Genomic DNA, 7,500 nt, shown 5'->3' with positions numbered 1-7,500 from the left:
TCTGTATGGGAGGATGCCATCCCCGCGTTCCAGAACTTGTGGCAGTAAATGCAGAAGACTGACTTTTTTAAGAGCATATTTTCACACTCTTCATTTGAGCCCCGTAATTATGATCCTGGTCTTGGTTATCAATAGTTTTGCAGATGATGTGGGTGGGATGTTGAGTCCCGCAGCAGCGCACAGGCCCTCTTCAGATGTTCATGCTATGTTGAGGGGTTGGGGCGTCCAGAATGTTAGCTGTCAACTAGCAAAGCCCATATTTCCTTGCCATTTAAAGCTTCTAGGGTTTCTTGTCAGTGTCAAGGTAAGTGACTCGACTTCATCCCATGAATATGTCACCCTTCGGTGCGTTCCGCAGGTCGAGGGCTCATTGAACCCAGGTGGTCAGTGGCAGGGAAAACTTGACTATCAGAAAGTGGTACAAGCCATTGCATGCGTTGAGCTAATGTGGCCACCCTCCTCGACAGTGTGATGTTTTAGGAAGTGGGAAGGTATGCCTTTCCTTCGCAACCAGGCTAATGGTTTAGTCCCTGAGAAGAGCCCGGGATGTCGACAAGTAATTCGTGATGGTTTCTTTACTAGATCATCTCATAGCAGGAGGAGTAGTCATAGTTATTGTTAGATGACAGAACCTGCTGGTTGGTTCCACTAAGCTAATAAGACAATCTTCAACTCTGGAAAGAGACCGAAGCCGGAACTATCGTATAAAGTCTGTTGGTGCAATTTTTTTATTAGTAGGCATCACTGTAAATCGCCAGGGTTGACCAAAAAAATACCATGCTGTGTCTGCCGATTTAATGGAGGATAACCTCGTGCTCTCGAAAGGAAACAAAGCCAGAGCTGAGACATCGTATCTAATTCATGATCTATTTCCTTTTAGGCTTAATTCTCCAACATATGCAAGTTCATGTAAGTTACCCCTTCAAATTTTACAATATGATACCAAAAATATCCATCCTAATACCGAAAGTGAAAATGAGGATGTCATGATAAGTATATGACAAGACTGATGATAACAGTAACAATTGGGTTGCAATCTCAATTACGAGGGCACAAGTAATGTTCTTTAAGGTCCACAGAAGTAGAACGTTTATAAAAGCTTTCGAACCCTACCCTGGGTTCATCTTCGGGGTAGGGTTCGAAAGCTTTTACATAGTTTTATAAAATTTTACTGCTGCTTCCGTCAGTAACAATGATAAAAACAACAGTAACAATGATAAGAAAAATAGCAGAAATCTGACTAAATCAACTAACAAATGTGGATAAATGATATGAAGATAAGATTCAGATTCACATGACCCCAGCAATATTCACGAGGAAGTGGAGCATGTTACATTTTCTAATAACTGCATTGAAATTTAATCCTCACACTTTTAAGCAACGGATGGATGGCTTTACAAAGAGAGAGAGAGGAGAGAGAGAGAGAGAGAGAGAGAGAGAGAGACACGTTAACTTACACGACACACAAAACGACGAAATGCAACGAGCAAAAAAAAAAAAGAGAGAGAGAGAGAGAGAGAGAGAGAGAAGAGAGAGAGAGAGTAGAGAGAGATAGAAGAGGTTAAATTCACGATACACAAAACGACGAAATGCAATAAGCAAAGAGAGAGAGAGAGAGAGGAGAGAGAGAGAGAGAGAGAGAGAAACACATTAACTTACACGATACGCAAAACGACGAAATGCAATGAGCAAAGAGAGAGAGAGAGAGAGAGAGAGAGAGAGAGAGAGAGAGAGAGAGAGACGATTAAATTTCAACGATACACAAACGACGAAATGCAACGAGCAAAGAGAGAGAGAGAGAGAGAGAGAGAGAGAGAGAGAGAGACGTTAAATTTCACGATAAACAAAACGACGAAATGCAATGAGCAAAGAGAGAGAGAGAGAGAGAGAGAAACACGTTAACTTACACGATACGCAAAACGACGAAATGCAATGAGCAAAGAAAGAGAGAGAGAGACGTTAAATTTCACGATACACAAACGACGAAATCCAACGAGCAAAGAGAGAGAGAGAGAGAGAGAGAGAGAGAGAGGTTAAATTTCACGATACACAAAACGACGAAATGCAATGAGCAAAGAGAGAGAGAGAGAGAGAGAGAGAGTCGTTAACTCACACGATACGCAAAACGACGAAACGAAATGCAACGAGCAATGAATGAAGAAAGAACAAAGGAAAAAGCAACAAACAAAGGAAGTAATGGAACTGCTGAGAAAGCAAAATAAAAGAGGAGAGAGGAGAATCAGTGGGGATGATAGAAGATCCAATATAATAATGACCGAGGATAAGAGATTATCGGAATTGTGAAGTCGTAAAATTTGACCATCCATTACGGAAGACACCGAAGGACTCCAATCTCCCGCAAGAACAGGAAAATTGAATTGAATGATTGGAATCTATTACTAACACTCAGAGTTGACTGGAATAGGGTCCCGCCTATAAATATTAATATATATATATTAATATATTATATATTTAAATATATAATATTTAAAACAAAATCCCACGAAGGAAAGTGAAATAATGGAGAGTACCTTTTCTTAGCAAAGGACGAGAAGTCTAAAGGCCTCGCAGTGGTTCTCCATTGTTTCACTTTCCTCCTTTGATTTTGTCTTTATTTATATATTCATCGTGTTCCATATTTTCGCGATTTTCTTACACACACACACACACACACACACACACACACACACATATATATATATATATTATATATATATATATATATATATAATATATATATTTGCTAAATGTAGAAACTACAAAGCAGATGAGGGTAGGAGAAGGAACTCACCATTCAATATATACATTATTTGGCTAATGTCTCTGGAAATTCTCAAAGCTGTAAAAGTAAAATATAACGCCAGTTGAAAAAGAACATCAAGATCAGGAGCTTACCAAACTTTCTCGACATACAAGTGAAGTCTTTGTGAACAAAGGCAAGAGATCTGCTGGTTATTGAGTCATATTAAAAGTTCTATTGCAATTTAATCTATTTTAGAAATTTATATAAATCTTGTAATATGATATCAAAGGGCGGCAGGTACGTGCTGCATATGATTCAAGTATAATTATTTAAGCTTGAATAGGAGATCAAAAGCTAGCTTTTCACATGTCAATCAAGAAAACCTATAATATGTTTATATTTTACTATCGAACAAGTGTGTTTGCGATCTTTGATCAAATTACTCTACGAACTATCTTATTCATATAACACTGCTCCCCTAGGCGTTAGGAAAGTTATAACTATAGTAGAGTCACATCAACGTGCATCTGATGTCTAGGCCTGTCCTTTACGACGCTCTTGATTAGCTGTTGAATGTACGTTCCACCTCTCCTGAGGGATACGTCTTTCAAAAGCATATCTCAGGAGAGGTGGAACATACATCTTACCTATGTGAACTCTCGAGAGAGACTGAGAGTTTCCAGCCCTGTAATTGGCTTATCAACAGCCTATCAGGAGCGTCGTAAGGAACTGGCCTAGGCATCAGATGCACGGTTGACGTGAATCTGCTACAGTTTGAACACAAACGCACTCACAAACACACACGCTCTTCCTCTCACAGAAACAGGTTTTATTACAGTTATACTAATAATACCCGCTCTCTTTTACATTCTGACTTATATTGCATCGTTTGCCTCCATAATTTGATGAGATCTTTCCACTATATTTCCTCCCCCACCAACTTTATTATTTCTGGTATGAATTATAATGCGGTTTGCAAACATTTCCGTCAAATATTTCGTCTTTAAGTGAGGTACCGCGTGCGAAGTTAATTAACCCCACAGGTAGAATGAAAATGAAGCATTGAAGTAGAAAACTACGTAAGTGGTTGATCATTCGAGAATAAAAATGAGAATCCATTTTATATAATACGACTCTAATGGGTCATGCATACAGAAGAGATAAAAAAAATATTCACCTAAACAAATACAATCGAAGTTACAACCATCAGCTAAGCTACTTCATGAATCGACTTATTAACTATATAAACAAAAGTATCCAACACTGCTACATTTCCTTTCACATGAAAACGAGAATCGGTGTATGTTAAACTACTCACGTAGCAATAAGTTTTACAGCATGGCTTTTGCAATAAAGATGTCACTTCGACAACAATGGCCATCTATTCTGCAACGAAATAAATTCAGTGGGAAAGGCGAACAATGATTGTAGTTAGTATATCAAGTAGAGAAAATTAGGTAAACAAAATATACGCTCTCTTGTAGTCTATCAATCTTACTTCTCTACGAATCAAAGCTGAAGCTAAAATCCCCAGTCAAGCAAAAGCATAGCGAGATTCTGTTTGTTGACTTGACTGAATACTATCAACTAAAAGTAGAACGCAAATCCGTTTGTATACCGATGAGAAATACGCACTCCCAGTGGCTTTTGGCTTCTCGCCGAGGCATTTTATCACAGTAGTAAGTAATATCGAGTTATGGGGAGAGTACTTTTAAGCGCCGGTGGCTAAATAATCAAGGAAGCACGGTCAGTAGAGGTCAACGTTCGCCATAAGGCATATGGTATCCTAATTCATATAACGCTTGTTCGCTCACGCGCGAACATGCAGCCAGAAACAGGGTGAATACACACAGACATACTTTATATATATATATATATATATATATATATATATATATAATGTGTGTGTTTGGTGAGTGGGTTTGCAGCTGTGCGTGAGCGGGGGAATTTCTCCCTTTGAATAAACAGAAAGGTAATAAAAACTATGAATTATGGAGGCATATGATCACTGTCCATATCGGTAAGGTATGATATATATATATATATATATATATATATATATATATATATATATATATATATATATATATATACATTATATATGCGTGTGTGTATGCGTGTATCTGTGTGAGTTATGAACTGAAGAGGAATACCATTAATTTACATACCACAAAGGCGTGTGGTAAGAATTCCACTGACAAGGTAAGAAAAGTAAGCGAAACACTGATTAGGGGAGAGCAATGCGGGTTTACACAAGCAGGAGGGACGGTGTTTATCAATTATTTGCAAAGAAACAGCCATGTGGGAAAATTTACGAGTAAAATGAAAGAACTGTTTGTTTTGTACGTGAACCTAAAATGTTTGGTGCAAGTGACGGAGATGCAATACGTAGCAGAGAGTGCTAAAATGTATTTATCAAGAAAACATTAAAGGGTGAATAGTCTGGTGTGATCATGGACATGAGATTGGGTTACCTTTTGTCTTCGTGATGATTAACAGTCCTATGGATAAAGCAACTGAAGAAGTCACAGATGACACTAAGTTGTAAGACTGAAAATAGAGAATAAAAACTGGAAAGTCTAGTAAAAGGGTTAAAAAATTATTTACAGACAGAGAAAGCTGAAAGAAACTGCAAACATAAGTATGGGCACGATGGTAAATGGACAAAAGGAAGCTAGAAAGTTCAGTAAAAAGGCTAAAACATTATTTACAAACAGAAAGCTGAAAGGAAATGCAAACATGAGTATGGGCACGATGGTACATGGAAAACAGAAAGTTGGGCAATCAATATTTAACCAGGATGATGGAATGAAATAAGAGGTCGACTCGTAACGGTAACTGATAACAGAAGACCAAAACACTATAGGCTGATATAGTGTTGATTGGTGATAGTGAATAAAAACTGTAAAGTGTAGTGAAAAGTTTTAGAAAGTTCTTGTAAGTTGGGAAAATTCAGAGACAATGCAGCTGGACTATGGATTAGATTATTGGTTCCCAAACTATGGTGTACTCCCCACACGGGTGTTAATTTGACTTTTAATGGGGGCAATTCGAGAATGTTTAAATCAAGTTAATGGCCTTTTAGACTTCTTCCACGTGAATACATAAGAATTACATATCACCACAGGGGGCCATCAGAATTTTAGGGGGTGATAAGGAATTTGGGACAGTAAATGTTAACAAGAATGAAAAAAGAATGTAAGATATTAGTTCTTTTAAAAGTAACAGTAATTAATGATGCAGTGTTGAGAGACGACGTCGGTTCCGGAATACATGAAAGCTGCTGCTCAGAAGACAGGGAAGCGAGATATAGAGTTAATGGAATACAAAGTTGGAATGTAGCAGGGCATTTGCGGATCTGGAAGGGAGATATACAGTTAATGGAGGACAGCGTTGAAATTTATGACAAGGTGGTTGAGCCAACTCAACTGAAGTTGCAGAATATGAATATAAATAAAAGATGTTGGAATTACGGGTTGGTATAGTAAAGAGAGAAAAATGTCGTGTAGCTGAAAAGACAGAGGAGAGTGTCTCCAGACTGTTTGGTTATGTGGGCAGGATAGAAGACAGTAAGATAAAAAAAAAGTATCATTTAAGATGTATTAGCAGGAAGGAGATTAGGCAGACACAGAAAGAGTTGGGCAGATGGAGTAAAAGAGATATACTAGAACAGACGAATACATGAATAATAATGAATTCTGCAGTATTGATAAGAGTGCCTTGAGAGAGAGAGAGAGAGAGAGAGAGAGAGAGAGAGAGAGAGAGAGAGAGAGAGAGAGAGAAATAGGCTCTCGTCATATGACACAGCAAAAAAACTAATGTATTCGCAATTAATCTTGCAAAGAGAATACATTTACGTCCACTGTCAATACAAACAAAGCGTTCAGTTCATTGGCGATGAAAGGAACACAAATAATTTATGACCTGAATAAATAGAAACATGAAAATGCGGGACACTGGGAAGGGATCACAGGGAAAGAGGAAAATCAAATGGACAAAATGCAGGAAAGGGTAATTGGGCAGAATGAAATAAATTATGCGTGAAAAAAAAGTATCTCAGAAAGGGTTGTTAGATGATGAATTAGTTAGTAAATAAAAAGAAAAGACTTATAATCTCTTTCAAAGGAAAATTGTAATTATTTGGGGAAAATGCAAGTTTTCTCCTAACTACCCGACCATCAAGGAACTGCGCCAATGCTAAACTCTCTTCTAAGCGCATTTGTTACGAATGTGAAAATCTGTTTCGTCAGATTTGCTGTAATAACATTGTATATGATGGCGAAACAGAGAATTGGTTCATATATTAGACGCCATTTAAAAAAACATTCCTCTATTATTCGACTTCCTCCATTTTTCTGCTTCCACTCACATCTTTTCGACAAGTAATTTCATTTTTCTTGTTCAAACCATCACTAAAAACAACAACCTACTTTTCAGATATCCCATTAGATGCCGTTTAACAGAAGTAACTCGGTAAAGAACTCTCGGGAATAAGTTAATCTGCATAAAGGGAAAACCAGATGTGTGCTGTCGCTAGTAATTAATGAACTGATCTGGATTAAGAAACCTGTCATTTTGACTCAACATAAAACAGTCCTTAATGTAGATTTATAGAATTCTGAATCCCTGTCCAGGATATTCTGTTCCACATGACTTTAATGCTACGGGAAGTTTCATTAGCCGTGGTTTCTCACAACCATGAGAAAAAAAATAAAATAAAATCGAAAAAATCTGAACAAAAGACCAAAAAGATAAAC

At 37.5% G+C, this 7,500-nt stretch overlaps 1 long non-coding RNA gene across 3 annotated transcripts in view; it reads right to left on the bottom strand.

The window, feature by feature from the left end:
- The window catches only part of LOC135198357 (uncharacterized), a 307,497-nt gene that overhangs the window by 194,770 nt on the left and 105,227 nt on the right, over positions 1-7,500 (bottom strand). The window contains exon 2 of one of the 3 annotated variants that reach the window (XR_010310765.1): positions 4,062-4,129. The exons of the other annotated variants lie outside the window; for them this stretch is intronic. This is a non-coding gene — a long non-coding RNA (uncharacterized LOC135198357). The remainder of the gene's footprint in view (positions 1-4,061; positions 4,130-7,500) is intronic. 3 annotated transcript variants of the gene reach the window in all.

The sequence above is a fragment of the Macrobrachium nipponense genome, chromosome 22, assembly GCF_015104395.2.
Source record: "Macrobrachium nipponense isolate FS-2020 chromosome 22, ASM1510439v2, whole genome shotgun sequence".
Classification (NCBI taxonomy): Eukaryota; Metazoa; Arthropoda; class Malacostraca; order Decapoda; family Palaemonidae; genus Macrobrachium; species Macrobrachium nipponense.
This window is presented reverse-complemented; position numbering and strand designations above follow the sequence as displayed.